The 20,837-nt window shown below is 39.4% G+C and overlaps 1 long non-coding RNA gene across 1 annotated transcript in view; it reads right to left on the bottom strand.

Annotated features, from left to right (window-relative positions):
- Positions 1-8,093: 8,093 nt before the first annotated feature.
- The window catches only part of LOC134145565 (uncharacterized), a 31,364-nt gene continuing 18,620 nt past the window's right edge, over positions 8,094-20,837 (bottom strand). The window contains exons 2-3 of the long non-coding RNA XR_009959644.1: positions 8,985-9,139; positions 8,094-8,134 (exon numbers count right to left, since the gene is read on the bottom strand). This is a non-coding gene — a long non-coding RNA (uncharacterized LOC134145565). The remainder of the gene's footprint in view (positions 8,135-8,984; positions 9,140-20,837) is intronic.

Below are 20,837 nucleotides of genomic sequence, written 5' to 3'. Positions count from 1 at the left end.
AGCGGATAAGAGGAAAGAAGAAATGGGCCAGACGAGGACAGGGTATTCACATCACCTAGCTTCAGCTGGTTAAATTAAATCCTTAAGTTAGAAGACTAGATTCTGTAGTTCCTTTTATAGGAAACTAAATATATATCAGGGAGAGAACTGGCTTAGAGTGAGTTTGAGTGGGATTTTAATGTAGGGGCTCTGAACAGCTGATTAGAGGAGCTCCACTAGCTCAGTAACAGACACCGCCTTTCCCTACGTAGGCGCTTACTTGATGTTGGGGCCAGAATGACATGGTATGAATACTCTTTTTCAGAGCACTGAGTCAAAAACAAGCCCATTAAAGGGCATTAGCAGGTAAGCCTGTGAAACTAGAAAAATTCAAGTATTCCTTCTATGTCTTGTTTACTTAGGCTTTTTTGTGGTTTTGAAGGTGGCAAGAGAAAATGATGCTGTTTCTCTCTGCTGCCATAATCCGTCCTTCCCCCCACCCTCTACGTTCAGACACATCATTTGTCTTTCCCCCTTGGTTTGGCAAGTATTTGGAGGATAAGTGAATTTTTGCCTGGCAGATTTAAAGGCTTTTTGTTTGGAAACTGTAGTGGAGAGTAAGAGTTAAAGAATCAGAGCAGAGTCCCACATGCTGTACCCAGTGCTCACATTGCAAGCAATGGCTGTTTTCTGAGAAGAAATGCATTTTTTTTTTTTTTTTTATCTTACAGGTCATAAGAGGTGCTGTATCAAATAAATCACTAAGTTTTGTGGCTCTCCTGTTACTATATGTTTTCTTCTGAAGATGCAGAACTCCAAACAAAACGCCTGATTCTCAACATGTTTCATGTACTGGTGTCTTGCTGTGCACATGGGAGATTCACAGGGCTGGGTCCCAACTGCCTGCTAAAATTGGATGGTTTAAAATCAATTCCTCCTTTGCATGCCTTTCAAGTCTAAACAGATTGGAAGCCCTCAGGGCTCTAAATGTGACCTTCTCTGCAAGTACTTTATGAGATTGACTCTCAAAGCACAGCTGGTATCTCTCTCCTGTTATGCTACATGTTAGTGATGGCATCAAATTGCATTTGAAAAAGCACAGAATTCTGCAAGCCTAAACTCAAATCCTACTGAGTAAAACTTTCTCCAAACTCCTTATGTTTCCCTTCTCTTTATTCAGAGCCCTGCATGGAAAATACCTGTAGCAAGAATTGCAAGTGTTAATGTTATATTATGTTATATTGCTTGTGGAAGAAAAATATATATTCTTTACAGCAACTCAGGAGAGACTTTAGTTTTTCTCTTAGTACAGTGACCTCTCAAAATCATGGTAAAACAAAGAAGCACATCTTTTCCCCAAAATTTGCACAGAGCAATTTTTCTTCAGAGAAATCTGCTTCATAACACTGACAACAGTTACTGAATGGTTTTTAGGAAATAGGATTCAGTAACTAATCTAAAGGAATGAGAAGTAGGAGCTCTCTTCCTGCTCACAGCCTGTGATTAACTGCCAAGATCAATCTATGGGGTTTTCTTTTAAATTGGATTTATTCAAATGTCCACTATATAAACAGCACAGAAAGAATGAAGACTCAGACTTTATTAGTTGTATCACCATTATTGTTTGGCATTTATACAGGCAGTCTGTGGCTGCAAGACCCAAACAAGAACAAAATTAGAGTTCTGGATCTCATTGGAGTACAATTGGCCAATATCTGGACCAAAATAGGATGAGTCTGAACCAAATATTTGCCAAGATTTCCCCCTTTCAGGGATTGCTGAAGAAGAGAGCTTCAGTTCTGACTGGCTGCCCCTCAATGTCCCTTAGGATCTTGTTATCTCCCTTGGTGAGGTGCTCCTGCAATGGCAGTAGCTAATTCAAATACTAAATTAGGCACTGAAAAACTGCAGGTCACGTATTCTACTGTTACATCAAGAAACTAAAATGCCTTAGCTGCTTTGCCTATTTGCTAGTTCGTTTGAATTTAAATATGAGATGACATGATGGCCAAGGAACATCCCAAAAAAGAATCAGTATATGAGAATTTGTGGCCAGCAATTTTCATCCCATCAAATAAAAAATCAGCAGAGGAGGAAATAAGGAGTAAAGTTTGGGCACAAGACTTCAAAAGGTCATGATTTTGAAGAAGAAGTGGTGCTTTTTTAAATTTTTCAAACTGAAAAATCCTTAGTTCCTACCTGGATTTTGAATTCAGCTAGGTCTAAATACTGGAAAAAAAGAATCCTTCTAGCATTACTTTAAAAACTGTTTTTCCCCTTGTGCAATGTAAAGCATAATGATTTAAATGGTCCTGGTGGAAGCATCATGCATCTATTGTTACTCTGTTTTTAGGGCTCTTTTCAGTTTCATATAGACTAAAAGATCCAGACAAAACTTCTTGGACTTCTAAAAGTAGAATAGGATAAATCCTGATTGGCAGTTGAAATAATACTGGAAAACATGACTAATTAAAGGTACTATCCTATAAAGAGGGTGGAGCAGAGCATCTGCTTAGCCATATTACCATCAAAGCCTTGAATGCAAGCCTATGTTGCTTAACGCCCTGGAAAATCAGGTGGCTCCTATTTAGATTCAGTAGCCAGTTTTAGCCACTCATATTTAAGTGTTTTACCAAGCAGAAGAAAGCTAAGTCCACCATAGTTCTCTATTAGCTATGTTTTTGTTAAGTGATCGCATCAGCTTTATCTGATTAAGCCACCTTTCTCCCATAATCCAAATGATCTGATGAAGAAGGAAGGAGGAATAACAATGTGATAATCTCTGCTATTACAGGAGTAACACTTCAGTTTCTCTTTGAAAATAGAAATAAGAGAAATATATCTGGGAACAGAGAGAAAAAAAGCCTGGAAACCCACATAGCCAGTAACAGTCATGGGCCAGGAACTTTCTGATAAATTCTGTTTATAATGTTTTTATATTATGGGACATGTGACAGAGCAAATGAATGACTGCATTGGAGAAAAAGGACAATCAGCAAGGATATAAAATTATACCTGGCACATTTTCTTTTGCCTCAGAGCTTACTAGAAAATCAGTCTTTCATTTTAGCATAAACCCAAGTCCAGTTTTTTAAGAGTCTTTAGGTTTGTGGCTGGTTGTAAAATGTGGGTAAAAAGGAACTTTTAAACACAGTACACAGTTACATTTCCAAGACCTACATCAGGCTCTGAATTGTTCACTTTCCTAGGGCAGGGGAGAGGAAAAATAATTAAGGTGATTATTTTGTTCCTTGCATTTATATTCTACAGCAATAAAAGATTCTAGATCAAAGAGGTTCTTTGTTAAGACTTTCCAAGTCAAGCCTCAACTAAGGACAAGTCCAAATGGTGTCCTTTTGATCTTTTTCTGTCATTCTCCAAAGGGATGCTCTGTGTACCTTCCATCATATAAGCTTGGTTGGTGATAGATGTTCCTCACTTTCAAACAGGGACTGATCAGTCTGTCTTTGGCCAAATACAGTATCACTGTCTTTGAAGGAAGGGTCTACATGTTCAGTAACTTTCACCATTCTTGCCTTTATAAAGCTAGCACTCTGAAGAAACAACAAACTTTAACCTTTAAGGGTCCTAAAGAGCCTTTAACCCTACAGTGTGAATTACTGGAGCCAGACCATTGGGCTGACCAACCATTTGTTTTCAACATTTCTGTGGAATATCTGTTTCCTTTCTTTATGTGCAGCTAGAGCTCTGCGGATTGGCTACTTGAAGAGAGATAAATAGCATCGGTGATCAGAGTCTTTCTGTACTCTCTGAACTTTCCTCAAGGTATTTATAATGGGCTACGGAATGTTTATTGCTTTCATATTACAAACAAAACCAAAACCAAAACCAATGTTATGCGAACAATTTAACTGCAAAAGTCTTTTATGTCTAGTGCAGTTAAGTTGTAATTAGAGATTCAGCAGAAATTTTCAAATACTCAATTGCAATCAAGGAAAAAGTAAAACCATGGGTGGATAGAAGGCAGTGGGGGAAATACACAGGCAGAGGTTTATTCACTGTACAAGAAATCTGGAAAAAAAAAAAAAAAGGTATCATAGCAACTCAGTGTTACTGACAATATCTCACAATGTAGCCCTGCAAAAGATGGGCAGTGAACAATTTTTTTGTTTGGGGTTTTTTTTTTTTTTTTTTTTTTTTTTTGCCCAATTTGCCATTTATTGATAAACAGGGACTTCATTGTTATAAGAAGAGAATTAAAGGCAAAAGGCTAGATAGAAAGGAGCTTGCAGAGCTTACAACATAAATCTATCTTCAAACAACAAGGCTTTTGACAGTTTGTCTCCACAACATTGGAGTGGCTTTCTGAAGGAAACTGAGGCGCCGCAATTATGAAAACATAGTATCAGTCCCCGTTCTTTTGCAGCAAAATTTTCGTTATCTCTTCCAAAAATGAGATCACATCCATGGGGGAGGGATGCCTGGATACGCTGTCCATGACGTGAATGATTGGCTGGACTACAGCACATGAGGGAATGAGGCTCCAGAATGTATATTGTTTGTTTTAAAAACTTCCTATGCAGAACTCCCTTTACCAGATACACTGTGTCCCCCCGATAAGCGAACAGAGCCTCTGTTTTCAAACAACACTGGGAACGTTTGTCAAACCGCAACCGGCAAACAGGCCACAAACAGCTGCAGAGCTGCTTTTAATTAAGCTCAGTGCGAGATGCTGCGGAAGAGAATTTCTCTTTTCCTGCTGTATGAAGATGCACTGATTCAGCAATAATTGAACCCTAAACACTTCATAAACTTCTTCTGGGAGGAGCTGCAAGGAATGCCAGCACAGTCATCTGCGAGTCGTTAAGAGGAGGGAGGCCTCTGCTGAGGCCAGCCTTCCCAGTCCCAGATCGCAAGGGAAAGGCAGAGATAGCGGCTGGCCATCTCGAGCGTGGCACTTGACGTAAACATGCCATGCTGTGAGTTTGCTGAAGGTGGTTGTTATGAGACAACAGCGCTGTCTCTTCTGATGTGGTCCAAGATTTCTTCATCAAAGACACTGTCTTCTAAAAGCTCTTTTACCCATTACATTATAACTGTTTTTAGAGTGCTTATGTTAGAAATGCAGGACTGCATTTATGTTACTGCCTTGTGACTGCCAGAGCCCTCAAGCACTTTATTATAGTAGATTACCAATTTTGCTGTAGCTACGGTAGAGAATTCCTAATTGTTTGCCATTTTTTTTTACCCTGTAATTCTGCAAGCTCAAATCCTTGCTTATATTACCTCAAATTGTATCTGCCTGCTGATAGTGCAGGTCTGGGTTTGGGGCCCAAACCTCCAGTCCAAAGAGCAAGAAGTTCTTGAGATACAGCTTTGTGACCAGAACATCATTTCTGAGATGAGATCTACTGCTGTGTGCATGTGTGTACAGCTGTGTGGATCTCCATGGAAGAGTCACAAAGCCTGGCTTCACTCCTGGCTCTCAGTCATTCAGTGCAAAGCTACAAAACAAAATAAATCTACAATACAAAATAAAACGGGGAACAAAATCCAATGAGATATCTTGAAAGAGAGAGGGAAAGAGCAAAAGAAATTAGTCTCTGCATAGAGATATGCCTAACTGTCAGGAACCAGGTCAGTCGGTAGAATATCCCAGATAGTATCAGAATATCGCAGCTAGTATCTACACAAGAGGTAGGGTTATGTGAATTTAATTGCTTGAGGAAACATTTTTGTTGCTGATTCCCTGTCACATCCAAGCAATGTAAATCTGAACATTGCTCTTGGCTGATATCTGAGAAAGGTCTGCAGGCATTTTACTAAAATCCATCTCCAAATGACTGTATATAGGTGGAAGAAATATAATCAGAATATACTAGCTAACCAGAAGCTAGCTGTGAAGAGAAAAGAAAGTGCAACATGTGCATGCTGCCTGAGAAGTGATGAGGGAGAGAGAGGCAGGAGCTTTGGGGAAGAGGGAGAGACTGTGCAGAGAGATAGAGGGGAATAAATGGAATGAAAAGTTATGGAGCTTAGGACAGAGGAAGAACTGGAAATTCAAGATACAGGAAGGAGGCAGAAAGCTGGCTGGGGAGACTGGGGAATGTCAGCAATAGCTGAGGCCAAAGATCATTTTTCTCTTCCTTCCCAGATGTGTTCTCGGTCACTGAGCCTGGGTCATGGGTCGATGAGGCCCTTCTCCTGTCTCCAGTTTAGTCAGAAGTTTCAGCTAGGGAAGAAGCAAAGAGACAAAGATCATATGGATTTAATCCTTAAAAAAAGCAAGTTATTTAAAAGGTTTATACATTTACAGACTACCTCAGACACCTGTGCTGGTGGCCTGGCTAGCCTATGAAGAAGGCGTGGGATGTGTTAAGAGGTGCATGGACTAGATAGACCAAGCACAGGAGAAAACTGACTGAAAAAGAGGCAAGAATTCTTTTCAGTGATATCCTAGAGGTGACCTGCTTGAATGACAACTCCCTAATAAAGGAAAACTTTGAAATGGCTGTTAGTGATCCTCTATAACCGAGGGCATTTAAAAGAACAAGCCCTTGTTCGTGTGCTAGGTGGCATCCACAAAGTTAATTGCTTAAACAAGAGTGACGGAGAGAATGAATTGAAAAAATAGATAAATTACAGGTAACTTATGGGGAGGGAAGGAAAGGGAAAGAAGGAGAGACATCATATGCCTATGTTCTTCCTACCATGTAGTTTTTTTTTTCAGTCTAGAAACATTTAGACAGATCTTGAAGATTTCTAGATTTGTCCTAGACTAGCAGCTATTTGATAGCACTAATAGATGAGATGGTATTGCTCTTGGTCTGGAGTTCCAATCAGGCTGCTATATGTCCCAAAGTCTTAGGCAGGTCCCTAAGGAATTGCATGATCCACCATACCCACATGGATCTGAGGAGCTCTGGACCCAATCTGTATGTACCACAAAGGTCAACTGAACATGCTCAATATGTTTGTCCTGAAATCATTAGATTTGCTAGGCACAGAACAATAGCATTAAATGTGTATAGTAAGTAGGTCCAATGATTTCTGAGTGTACCATGGAGCATGAATGCCTATATTTCAGTACAGGAAATCCTGGAAAGGAGTGTGGTAGCCCAACATACCAGTCTTCTTACAAGTAATAGAATTTGCTATAGCTAATACTTTATATATGTATTTTTGAAAAGTAGGTTATATGTATAATTTTTCTCAGAAACTACAAAACCTAGGCATTTCTCTGTGATCTTATATTCATGCCCTGATAAAAAATGTACTAGAAGGTGTAGGAGCAGCTAGGACTCCCAATAGCATCCACGTGGCTTAGAAAGAGAAAAATTAGATTAGCAGCCTGACCTCTGAAGAAACAGGAAATTAAGTGTGAAGGAAGGCACTTACACACTGGGCAAAACAGGTTATTTTCTTTCAGTGAGAATAAGGCTTTTCCCTCTAGTCTACTGCTTTCTCTGGACTGGAAGAGTACTCATCCCACTGGTGCCGTTGACCTCCGTACTTTCTTTTTCATGAGCAATAAAATGGAAGCTTTACTGAGGTCATTCATGAAGATTTCTGAATCACGTGCCTCCTTCCCTTGGAAGACCCTTAATACTGCTAGCACGTAATTCTATGCACTTCTGTCTAGCTCTGAGCATGACCATATGTAGTTAACAAATGGCAGTAAGACCTCTATGCTACCGTGGTGTTCACAGCTTGCGATGGATTTGGAAGCACGTTTTCTTTCAGAGTTAGGGGAGATTTTTTTCCCCCTTGCCCAAGGCTGATCTGGGGCCAAAAGGCCAATACCGTTGCTTTCACCACCGCCCCAGCGATAGCCCAACGGCGAGACGCAGCACCGGACACGGCAGGAGAGCTGGCCGTGCCTCGCTGCACGGCTCCACGCTGCAACTCCTGCCCACGGCAAGGCCCCACTCCGCTCTGCGGGAAGGTCTCCAGCAACCACTGAAAAAGTGAGGCTGCCCACCACGGTATTTTGGAGACGTCGCACACTGTGTTGCGGATTGACACAGACAGTTTTACTGCAAGCAGTCATCTTCAAAAATCGCACAAGAGGCTTGGCTGTGAACAGCATTGCGTTTGTGAGCAACCCGCTGTATGAGATGTGACCAGCTCCATATGAGGGCTTCTGGCTGCTCTTGCCAAGACGGACGCGCATGCCATTTGCTGCACGTGATTTCTGAACAAGAACAAAATGAAGAAACAGAGAAAGGAGAACTCAGATGGGAAAAAAATCACACATTTTGATTAGGATTCTGAGAAAACAAAGGCTCTGCATCTTCAGTACAGCTAATCCCTTACATCAGCCACAACAAGCTCTCTGAAGCAGAAGGGGTGACTGTGCCACGAAGTGTGGAGTGACCCCTTGCAAATACTGAACAAGTAACTTTCTGTAGGCTGTGAGGAATCAGAGCAGATTGGAGAGAGGAGCCTGGGAGATCCTCCACCTTACTCTTTTTCTGCTTTCAGAGATAAGTTTCCATTTTTTTTGTGCAACTGAAATTTTATGGAGCGCTGCAGAGAGAGAGGAATCTGGGAAGCGAGGTTATTTTTCAGTGAACATGGTATTTCCAGAGTTCCGTTTGTATGGTCACTGTCTGCCAGTCAGAGACTAGCTAGAGCACCTACACCCTTTACATGTAAGAGCTTTTTTGGTCATATCAAGCTACAAAATGCCTTCTTGAAATTTTCTGTCAGTTACCTTGCAGTATTTGGCATTACCTTGTTATTTGTAGCATACAGATAATAGAAGCTCAGTGCTGGATTTCAAGGTTAAGCCTGTAAGCTGGCCTGTGGTTTCCTACTAAAAAGACATTCGGAAAATAAGACTAGTGTGGAAAAGCTGAGAGCACTGGGTTTGTTTAGTCTGGAATTGGGGTTTTGAAAAGGCAAATGATAACAGTTTTCAGGTATGCAAAGACAGTTATACAGAAGACAGTGACTGATTGGATTCCAGGATTACTGGGAGCAGGACATGCAGAAACTGGCTTATTTTGCAGCAAGAGGGAAAGATTTAGATCAGGTATTACCTGAGCATCGGTGCAGTTGCTTAGGGAAACTGTGGAATTCCTTTCATCATCCAGTGTCTATTCTATCAAATGCATAGATACCCCCTCGAACAGGGGGCTGGGCTGAATACCTGACCTCTTGGGGGTCCTTCCAGCCACACACTTCGGAGATGTCTCTGCATTAAGAAAAGAAATAATTGCCTTTGAAACATTTTGTTTTCTTTGTAGAGCTTACAGGGAAAGTTTTTCTGGGTGCTATAGAAAGCTGTCTGCCTTGATAACCCAACAGAGGAGGGGAAGGTGGGAGAGGAGGAAGCAAGTGAGAGCAAGGGAATCTTTTAAAAACTTGTCCCCAGACAAATGTAGCACATGAAATTGGGTTACCAGAATGGTTCCTGAAACCTGCCAATGTTGCAAGATGAGTGTCTCTAAAACTGTCATTCTACCCATGTTGGCATCTTTTAGCCATGAGGTTGAGAGCTGAAGAGGTGGAGGGTTTGGAAATTGTGATATCCAAAGCAGTCAGAGGTAAGGAGCTAAGACGGTCATCAATGGGGCAGTAGTAGTACCCCAGTTTTTCATAACATGTGAAGATGTTTTGGGTTAGCACTTTCCTTCTTACATGCCACCCTCTGCTCCAAGCAGGCTCCATTTTTATCATTTGACCATTTGTTCATGTTCTGAGATTGTGCAAGGCCTCTGTGGAAAATCCCCAGGTATTTTCTTTTCTTAAATGCTCTAGATATAGTATAAGTCTTCAGGATCCCCCTGTGGTGGTTTCCTCAGGGTCCCCTTGAGGACAGCTAGTGCTGTGCTGTGCTTTGCTGTCATGATAATGAGTTACAGGGTGGTATGGGTGACATGCACAGGATAAAGACAAAGTGACTCAACCCAAACATTTTTGTGGTGTAGAAGTCCTGGTATAAGTTTCTGGAAACTCCTTTTTCCCCATGCTGATGGTGGCTCTGCATTTCCCAATCTTGCACAAAAATGGAAATTCCAAAAACCTCATGGAAAAGTTTTGCTTGTGGTCTATGACCAAGCCATAGACATAAAGTACTGGAAATATTGTGAGAGCATTTTATCCATCAGCTTGGCAAAGAGTAGCAATATTTATTTATTTATTGCCTAGGCTGGCTCAAGTATTTAAGTGGTAAGCACCAAGACTTCCCAGCCATTTATTTATAGTATTTCTTCTATTTCATAAACAAGAAAGTTTATAATTGTGCTTGCCAGTATATACTGCTGTAGTGTGCACTGATTCTCTTGAGAAATGACTCAATAAATCTTCTCCCAAAATTTCTGAGCTAGTTTTGTCTCCTATTCTGTTGTAAAAAAAAAATTGTAAAAGATTTTTTTTTTTTTTTGGTAGGATAAGCCTTGTTCTCCCTCTGAGGATTTTTTTTCATCAGTGAAAATTGTTCATATAGTATTTCATTTATGATTTCTTAGTTTACATTGTTCTTGTGTTCAGAAGGATTGAATCTGGCTCTCCTTGTTACATTGTTGTCCCAAACTACTTTTGGCTAGCTTCAGACTTTTGAAAAGTTATAAAAAAGGATCCAGTGCTTCAGATTTAAGGAGGAGTAAGAGATTTCTTAGTTTCTTTACTTTGTCAAGAGTGTCTAGGATTACTGCTGCACCCCTAAATAAAAATAATTTATGTAAAATAGTGTCCTGTGTTGAATTTGAGCCCAGCATATCTTGTAGCTGAGCTTTGCATTCCCTGCATTGCCAGGTAGGGAAGAAAAGTGGTAAGATAAGAAAAATGCAAGAGAGTTTGAGCTCATGTTTGTTTTTAAAAATGAGGGCTTTGAAACTTGAGTCTGCATTTCCATTTCTTTGCTCTTGTGTGGTGTCAGCCATCTTATAGTCATATTCTTGAGAAGAGCAATGATACTTTATCCGTTAAAATTTAAGAAGAAATTCAAATGTTATCAGTAGCACACCACAATGAAATATGCAGTTTCTACAAGACATTTATGGCTGTGTTTACTTTTTGGACTTTCCAAATTAAATTCGACATATATTATGAATAAACATCAGTCTTTCATTTAAGGCTTGGACATCTCACCATCTACGGTACTCATAGGCAATATGTATGCTAGTTAGATGCTCACATATAAAATTGTGACACATTTTAAACTTTCAACATTGACAGTGTTGGATTTCCTCTCACCATTAACATCTATTGGTTCATGGGCTCATCTGTTAATTTCTTGTTTGCCTCTGTTTAGAAGCAGGTTTGGAGTCCAAGCAGTTATTAATTTATTATCAAAACCTTCCAAATAGTCTGGATCCTTGGCTCCACTCTTCTTTTATCACTGTCTCTTGTATTCATATAATTACTGTCTATGTTGCCAAGGCATTGAATAGACCAGTCAGTCCAGTTAATGTTCTCTTCTCTGCCAATATGGGCAACAAGGAGGAAAAGAGGACTTGTTGGTAGTGAAAGTTTTTCAACAGCTCTCAAATGTATGAGAGATAAGAATAATAGCATGAACCTTTGAAGGAGGGTGGAGTGACACCTGGAATATGCTACTTGTTTCCTTTCATCCCCTGCTCAGCTGCTGGCACAACAGGACCCTTCAGGAGTATTATGAGACTCAGCTTCTCATGTTGTCGTAAAAGCAATGGCCTCATAAAAGGTAGGCAACTTTCTGTTCAGTCGTCTCAGAAGCTCAACCATTTTTGGTTAGAACTTCCTTCTGGAATAGCATTAGTGACTCTCTTCACTTTTAAATCCATGGTTGCCATGGTTTAACTCTGAAGCTATCCTTGAATGTAGAATGATTCCGGAGTCTTCGTTGTCTGAGATGGTTGAAACCCAGCTCGACATAGCCATTAGTGGTCTGCTGTAGCTGATCCTGCTTTGAGCAAGGGGGGTTGAACTAAATGATCTCTCAAGGTCCCTGCCAACCTTAACCATTCTGTGGTTCAGTGAAAACATGCTCAAGATTTTCTTTCCCTCCTCACAAAGCTTTCTGTTCTTTCTTCTTGCTAGAATTTGGGATGCTCAGTGGAACTTCTCTGGTGGTTATCCTCTAAATTTAGCTTGGCCTTTGCTATTCTATTCATTTCCCCATTCTAGCTGTGTAATAAATGTGATGTGCAATTTAGATGCCACTGTTATATTACTTCACTGTTTTCTCTAAAAACATTTTTTTTTTATTCCATGAAGTCCGAGCAGTTAACCAATATTCAGGGCTTTGCATAGTTTTAGGGTAATTTTTTTCTTCCTCCAGTAAGGTGAGCATGATTTCATGAGACAGAATTTTTGTTAACACAATCCAGTTTATTTACAACATATGAATACCAAGAACCATTCGCTTGGAAAGAAGAGGTAGAATGAGACTATTTCCCTGCTAAAAGTTTCCGAGTGTTTCATCTCTCTCTTTTAGAACCTTCTCAGGGCCACACTTGTTTCTCTTACTGTCTCTAATTTCGTTTTGCTTCTGACAAGGGAGCCAGTTTCAACCAAAGAATGTCCCACTCTGTGCTCTCATCAGTTTGTAGAGACAACTCCACCCATGTTACTCAACCTCTGCTGAGACATTGCCCATGTGTGGAGCTCTGGCTCAGAGGGTGCCAGCTATCTTATTCTCAATAGGTGCTCAACAGCTTCTTCCATCTGGCCAGAATGAGGAATAATTCTCATATTTATGACTTACAGACATATTCACTGGCAGCTCCCCTGACAACTTTGTGCTTATTGTAAGAAAGATGTAGATTAAGCAGACAGGTATAAATCTGATACAAAGTTAGCTTCAAGAGAGATGTTCATAATGCTTTCCTTTCAAATGGAAAAAGTCAAACATCACCACGAACAAATCATGTAAAAAAGCACACAAAAATAGTTATGGCCTGATTTTTGTTCAGAAGGTTTCATTATGTGAATTAGAAAACTACATATACATTTTACAGATAAAAGGAAAAAAATGTGATAATTAGACATCATAGTTTGGACATGAGGGTTCTTGAAGCTGTGCTGAGTGCCAACAGTTAGAAATTCTCCTGGACTGATATTCCCGTCTTGTATCTTTGTGGAATCAGCTGTCATTATAGGCATTGTATTGTTACTATGGATCATGAAAGGAATAAACAAACTTCGAAGAAAGATTGAGTCTTGCTGTTTGGAAAACTGCAGAGCTTTCCTTCTCTCCCAAATGTAATTAAACCAGCAAAACACCATTAGCTTGAAAAAAGATCCCATTTTTTTGGAAGTAAAATCTTGCATTTCACATAACACCACACTGACATCTCACCATGAGGTCTAAAATGCCAGAAAAGAGGTCTGTTGACCTTTCCAAGCAGAAACGAAATACACTTCCAGCTGACACATATACCCCTGTCCCACCACACATAGTGTGTGTTCTCATCTCTGTTAAGAACATTCAAAAAACCCTATTACCTTCATGGGAGACATTTATGCAGGCCCTGAACCACCAAGGTCTTTACTTTTAAAATTAGCCTGAGCTATTTACCAGGGTTGATGAGGCATAGTATTCTTCTTTCCCACATAAGTCACCACATATGCAAAACATCACAGGATGTTCCTTCCTTTCTTCAAGATGACTTTCCCTGCCTCTTCACATCAGTTTGGCTACACCAGCTCTTCTAGAGAAGTCCACATGCTGACAAATAAACTGTCATTTCCCACTTGTAATAAGATTATTCAGTCCTTGGGAACAGATTTATTAGCTACTATTATTTCATGTCTAATCACAGCCTTGCTTTTTATAAAGCAAATGAACAGGGATGGATTGCGTTGAGAGCTTGAGGTACTAAATATTTGGATTAGGACTAGGTAGACTTTATTACTTGGGAAGAAAGCACAAGGAAACAATAAAAAGACAGAGGGAGTAAGCTTTTTTATAAACCTAGGCTAATAGATATGAGGAGTCTTTCAATGGACTTTCTGCATGTCTCAGAGCCCTTACATAGGCCAAATACACCTTCATCACAGTAGTCCAGCAAAGATGTCATCTGTTATGAATAAATGCTAACAGCAAAATGCAATGTAGGCAACAAACTACAACACTGGAATAAACAGGTCTGATAGTAATTGTGTGGTGAGAGAGAAATTTTGTGTGAGGTAGAAACCACATTTATACCAGATAGCATGGGCAGCTGTCCTGGAGTAGAAGGGGTATAATGGGGCCCAGCTGTAACTGCTACTCTCCCAAGCATCCACCATGCTGGAGATTATATTGGGAAAAGTAAAATCCAGGTACTGCTTCCTCCCTTCCCCCTCACCTTCCAGGGTGAAGCTTAGAAGGAGTCAGAGGCTCCAGCTGCAGGAAGAATTCCAGATGTAGCAGACCAGTGAGAGTCCTTTGAGCATTTGGAAAACTTCCTGCCTAGGGCAAATTTGGATTTTTCATTCCTGTGCACTGACTTTCGCTCCAGTCTCTTCTTCCTGGACTTCCTTCCTGATACTCTCTTAATCTCAGTCTAATCCCCAGCTGTCTCTCCTATTACCTCCTCCTCTTACCCTGGCTTATCATCTTCTGTTCCTTTCAGTGTTCCCACTCTTCTTACTTTTCCTTCTACTTAATATTCCCACCAAAGTAACCCCTGAGCATAACATTGGCATGAGGTCTGCTGCCATTCCACTGTTCACGTTTGCTGCATGTTAAACCCATCCTTGAGTCTATCTTGCCTATCTAAGTAGAAGTTCTTTGCAGTAAGCTGCAGCAGTAATTCTTCCAGGACTGTCTCCTTTGGTGCTGAGGCATAATCATTCTCCTTATTATTGCTAACACATAAGTAAGCACAAAATCAATCTTTTTTCCAGTCTCAGGATTCTGTTGGGTGTCTTATTGTATGGCCAATGCAATTGAGGGAGATGACATAATAGAAAGAGTAATTTTCCAATCATATTTCTTAATGTAGAAGTTCACCTTACACTGTTTCCCTTTTCTTAGTACAATTTGTTGATGTTGTTGCAGTTTTGGGAAATTAGTCCTAAAAAATAACATCTAGTTCAGACACTTCTACTGAACTGGAAGAAGTGGTATATTTGAATATTATCAATTGAACTGTACATATATATTAACAATGAAAACCTAGTTTTGGTGATGACTTCAGTCCTACAGGACAGTCTAGCAATCTTCTCTGTTTTCAAGGGATATGCTAACCAAAAGATCTAGGCAATGCTGTTGGGATTTATAGGGATCACTAGCTGAAACCTCTCTCACAGAATGCTTCTGCTGCCAAGTTGCATGTGGAAATCAGTATAGTGCTGCACTGCTAACACAGGCTACTACTATAGTGCCTGATATGTTTGATACTATCACGACAGTCCAATACAGTAGTATATTTAAGATTAGAACTAGAACTGAACTATCAAAATGGACAGTTTGGGGCATTCTACCAGATCCTAACAAATAGCACATTTTTGTTCTCCAAATAAAGGCCAAGCTTCAACTCAGTACAGCTGAAGAACACTTGGAAGAGAGGTGCTTTTATGCATTTTGGAAATGAGAACTCAATCCTGCTCTGTTGTAGGTGCCTGTAGTCATTCCTGCTCATGGTTCATACAGTGGTTTTCCACAAGCATTTTCCAAGGACATCTGGCACTTTACACTGGCTATCCAGAACCATGCACAGATGCAAAATATGGTGAAAGTGTTTAATTTCTGGAACGAGTATGAGATGTTTATTTATAGCTCAGTGCTTCTGCAATATAAATTCTGCAATACAGTACCTGTAAGTACCATGTATTGCATAATTTTGTGTGAGCACTTTACTTCACAAAAGGTTTTAGGAATACAGCATATGCAGTGGAGGCAGTAAAATTGTGTCTAATTATGGCAAGACATTAATTAATCTGCAGGTGTTAACAATTAGCCAAGGTCAACAACCAAAAGTGGTTCTGCCCTGCAAGAAGGCAACCAGAGGTGGTGTGCATTTTGGTCTCGTACAGGGTTCCTTTTCACTTTTTTCTGCTCCACTAAAACTTTCCTTACAAAAATCTTTGGCAACCTTCTCTCAGAGAACCTCTGCTCAATCATTCCTGCTTTCTTAATCCCCTTCTTTTATTACCTCTCCTCACTTGCATGGAAAGTGTATTTTCTCTTTAGCTGATGGCCCAGTTCTTCAGAAGTACTTCCTTGTTTCCATTGTTTTGGTCTGTCAGTGTCTCTTATATGGCTCTATTTTTAATTCTTATACTTGGTATTACTCAGCAATATGAAATTATCATATGTTACTACTCAGTAATATTATTATGTTGATTATTTGTATTGTGGTAGTACTTGGGAGCCTTCATCATAGGTTATGACACATTAATGTAGTCCCCGTGCAAATTCACCACCGAAAGATGATTCCTACTCCAAAGAATTTAAAAGTTTAAGAGAAGAGACAAGACAGAGAAATAAGTCACAGATTTGAGAGGGAAGATGGAAGGAAAGAAAGAAGGAAGGAAGGAGGGAGGGAAAGAAGGAAGGAAGAAAGGAAAGCACAAGAACTGTCTTGCCCCAGTTCTTTATCTGCATCTGCAGCTCTGGCCTACGTCTTTTTTTTTATCAGTTTTATTAATCACTATTCCTTTATATTAAAGGGTTACTATCATCTTAAATGATGAAATCTGAGTTCCTTAATTTTCCCACATATGTTCTTTTTAGAGTCTACTAGGATTCACATTGGCTCCTGAAAATTCCCAAATGCATTGATCATCTTTAGCGTGTTACTCTCTTCCAAAAGCCAGACTGTGACCAATTTATCCATGTATAGTGTTTGTGGCCAAATTTTTGTTCCAGCTTGCTTAAATCTAAGACAATGTAATCGATATAATCAAATTTTCCTTGTAGAAACACATCCACTTTTACAGTGTGAATGGTTCCTAATACTCAAAACTAATGAGACAACTACCGAAAATTATCCTGCAGCTATGGCTGAGAAAGTTGATTTTTGTACACGTGGACATGGCAGATGGGAATTCCAGAGATTCATGAAAACAAAATTCCAGGTTTGAATGACAGCCAGTTTGTGGATTAATGCAAAGAACACAGGCTAAATTGAGTGGCATGTATGCTTTTTTTGATTAAATTGGAATATCAGAAGAATTCTTGGTTCTTTTGGGGAAAATAGGGTTAAGTTTCTTTCTATTAATTTTTCATTAGCGGTGACAGGGTGTAGAGAGCATTAAAGAGATTTACTCAGTGCCAAAAATCTTCACAGGGTGTACAGGGTCTACATTTTGAGAAGTTTTGACAGAAATGGATAGCATTAAGGGCAAAGTTTACTGAGGGAACGTGAGCATAAATTCATGAGATGCTGGCCACAGCCACAAAACCAGCATGGGAAGTACCCACTCCTCTTGTACTACCACTGGTCTTTAATTCCTGTCCAGTGACAGTTTGCTCTCTCCTCAGCTGTGTAGTTACAACTGATCATAGTGTTAAAACTGTCAAATAGCTCACTGAAAATATCATAAACAACTTTTCATAAAAGAGAGAGTGCTTTGGAGTGCAGAGAAGTGAAGGCAGGATATAGTCACATTTTTCTGTTGGCTTTCCTGACACAGACAATGCCTTACCTGATATATAAATGCATATAGATATATATTCAGAGAGAGGGAGAGACAGAGAGATAAATAGTATACTGTGTTAACAGAGGAACTGAAGATGCTAGTAAATGGAAGAAGACTGAATATTGTTCAGCAAACCAACATCCTGCTCCTTCCAACAATTTAGCAAGGGTGGAATTTCTAGCTGACAGGAACTAAAATTGTACTTGGTGGTATAATAAGATCTAAATTAATTAAAATGCATGGAGTAAATAAGTAATGAATGTGTGATTGTCTATCTCCTTATAAATCTTTTCCTCATTTTCCCTTCTCCATTTTTTCCAGTTCCTGCACACTCTCCAGCATCATTGTTTGGAAATGTTTTAATGGGATTTTGAACACAGAACAAAGATCTCTGATAATGAAATGTAACATTCTTCATGTGACAAATGTTTCTGAAGCCCATCTCTCGTAGTCATTTTGATAATGCTATGTATGAAAGAGGTTTGTATGTGTGATTCCTGCTATGCACCAGGAGAAATGAGGCAAGAGAGGTAAACAGGACTGCATTTTCAAAAGGGTTATTAACTTTGGATGCTTTTGTTCAACTTATTACTCCTTCTCACTCAACAAGGCTGAGCATCTCACTCAACAAGGCTGAGCATCCTCAAATCCTGTGAAGGCAGCCAGTACTTATAAATGCTTAGCACCTTGGAAATTCTTGTTTTTAAATATCTAACAACTACCTGCATTCAATAAAGTATTTGAATATGAGGGCCAGAGGCTTAGCATGGTGCACTGGAGTACTTTCCCCCCTTTAGAGTACACACTTCATCGCTAAGAGCTTACCGCATTTCTTTATATCTTTCGAGAATGTCAAGAATGTCAAGATGTCAAGAGTGACATGCTGCTGTCCCACCACCCCTGGACATGCCAGTGGCAGCCTTCTCCTCTGCTCCAGGTCAGAGCAACAAGCTGTTGCCCAGGTTGGCCTATGGGGGCCAAAATCTGTTTTTGTGTCAGAGATCTACTCCCTTGTGCCACCTGCATCCCTTCTTCCTTGGGCCAAAGACTTTAATACTTTCCAAATTCAGGTCTGAGAAAAATAAACTTTGCTAGTCTGAGACCAAGCAAATGGGAATGCTTCAGTTTCTGCTCCCCCCCCCCAAAAAAGTTTTTTTCTTACTCTCTTTTTGTACTTTAGCCTTACCATTATTTCTTAATGGCTCTCCACCAGAAACCTCCTTTCGTTTGAGAACTTGCAGTCCAGTAACAGAATATAAGCAAACAGTAAAAGAGAGGGAGTTCCTAAAAACAGTAACAGACACCTCCCTCTTTGTCTCCAGTATAAAAAGGCCTGTAAATCCAGCTGTCTCTGATGTTAGTACAGCATCTGAACCACAGTACTATTTAACTTTTTAAGAGTCAAAATGCTGTATAAGGAGTAAGAAAGTTCATTTTTCGTTGGGCATTGGACAAAGCAGGTGTTACAAAAAGCTTGTGCCACTGCTGCTCTTTTTCATGGACTTTCTGCCTTCGCAAATCTACTGACTGGCTTGAGATCTGACTGTGAATATGCAGGAATCAGCTGAAATTTTCATTTGAAACGACTTTTGTGTCCAAAGCTATCATGTTACTCCTTAGAGAATGTTTTTTCCATATGCTCTTCAAATTACAGCTGTTCAGACAATCCTCCTACATCTAAGTCATTCAAAACAATGAATATTGTACTCATGCTATTGAGGCACAAAATGTCTTCATACTTCATCAGGAAATATTTTAAACCAATAATAGGCAGGCAGAACATTCACAATTAGGGTTGCCAATTTGTCCTCAGTTCACATATTTTTAAACAAAATAGTATGTTGTTTTTCTGAAAAAAAAAAAAAAAAAACTAAAAAAAAAAAAAAAAAAAAAAGAAAAACACCCAACATGTGAAGCCTGACATCAGCTGCAAAGGAAACTGAAGACTGTTGTCCTGGAATAGAGTAGAGGGGTTTATAGAGCTGTTGTCACTGCTGCTGGCATTCCCCTCCTCTTGCAGCCTCAGAAAATGCTCTCAGCCTTATTCTGAAAGAAGCACTTTTGCTGTCAGAAAGATGTTTAATAAATTTGTTTCCACAGGAATGCAACTTTGGTCTCCATTTAAGCAGCAAATTCAGTCTGTCAGGTTTGGGGAGTAGTGCTATTATCTTGGCTTCTTTTTTGGTAAGAATGAAATTGAACCTCTGGCTATTATACTCACTTGGAGCATAACGTGAACCCAAGAATGGTTTCACTACATTAACTACTATTAATGCTTCTCAGTTGCATAACATAAGTATAAAATGTTGGCCTCAAAGAGAAAATATTCATCTGAAATCAGTTCAAACTTCAAGAAGTTAGTGTCAGTCCTCTAACAATTTTTGTACCTTTTCAATTTTTAATTTTTTGTTTCGTTTCCTATATTTGAAAAATAAATTTATTCTATTTCCCATAGCAAGATAGATCAATGAAAAGCTGCCTGCATATGCACTGGAAAAGGTGAAATTATAATATTTTGAGTTTACTGATTCAGAACTCTGACTCACTAATCAATATCAAAGGTGTTTGGCATAAATTATGTTCATTTCCCGTGGCATCAATCTTAAAAATGGCAAAATGGGCAGATCTCTACATCCATGGAGAGCCCAAAGTATACAGCTGATATCTGCATGTGCAAAAGAACGACTCTCATCTGAAAAGAGGACAAGGGCACATCCCAATACTTCTGTCTTTATTTAAATTTCATGTTTCTTTATGTTGCAGAAATTGAACTATAAGTTCCTGACTGCAATTATCTTTATATTTATACTCTCTCACACAAAAACTGTTTTATTTTATTAAATATTTAAGCAAGTGTCATAGTGCTAGTCATGTTTTATGACCTTCAGTACAAAAAAGGAGTAAAACTGTCTTTCAGTTACCTTCAATTAATAGTTTCCAATTTCTAGCTTTACTCTTAGATTGTCAGCTAGCTGTTCCCTATACAGTTTTAAAGGAGCATACAGAAATTCTAACATGATTTATGTCTGTCTAGTAAACCCAAACACATCCTTTTTGTGACTGCTTTCAAATGTTGCTCATTCAGGTTCAGTAGAATTAACAGAAAAACATTTCCAGAGGAAGTTTTCAGAGACAGCAGTGCTATGTTATAAAGGTGTAAGCCCAAACATCATAATATCTGCAAGATTTGTCAGCAGAACTTTTCTAGGCATATAACATATTTCATAAAATCCATCTGAATGCTTTGCAGCCTTCCATTTGTGGCTTTCCTTATTGTTTGGATTTTAATTCATTGGTTCATCTATGGAAACTGGCTATAATTTTCAAATTGTTGTAAA

Source organism: Rhea pennata, chromosome 1 (assembly GCF_028389875.1).
Source record: "Rhea pennata isolate bPtePen1 chromosome 1, bPtePen1.pri, whole genome shotgun sequence".
Taxonomy (NCBI): Eukaryota; Metazoa; Chordata; class Aves; order Rheiformes; family Rheidae; genus Rhea; species Rhea pennata.
Note: the sequence above shows the minus strand (reverse complement) of the source record. Positions and strands in the feature narration are given on the sequence as shown.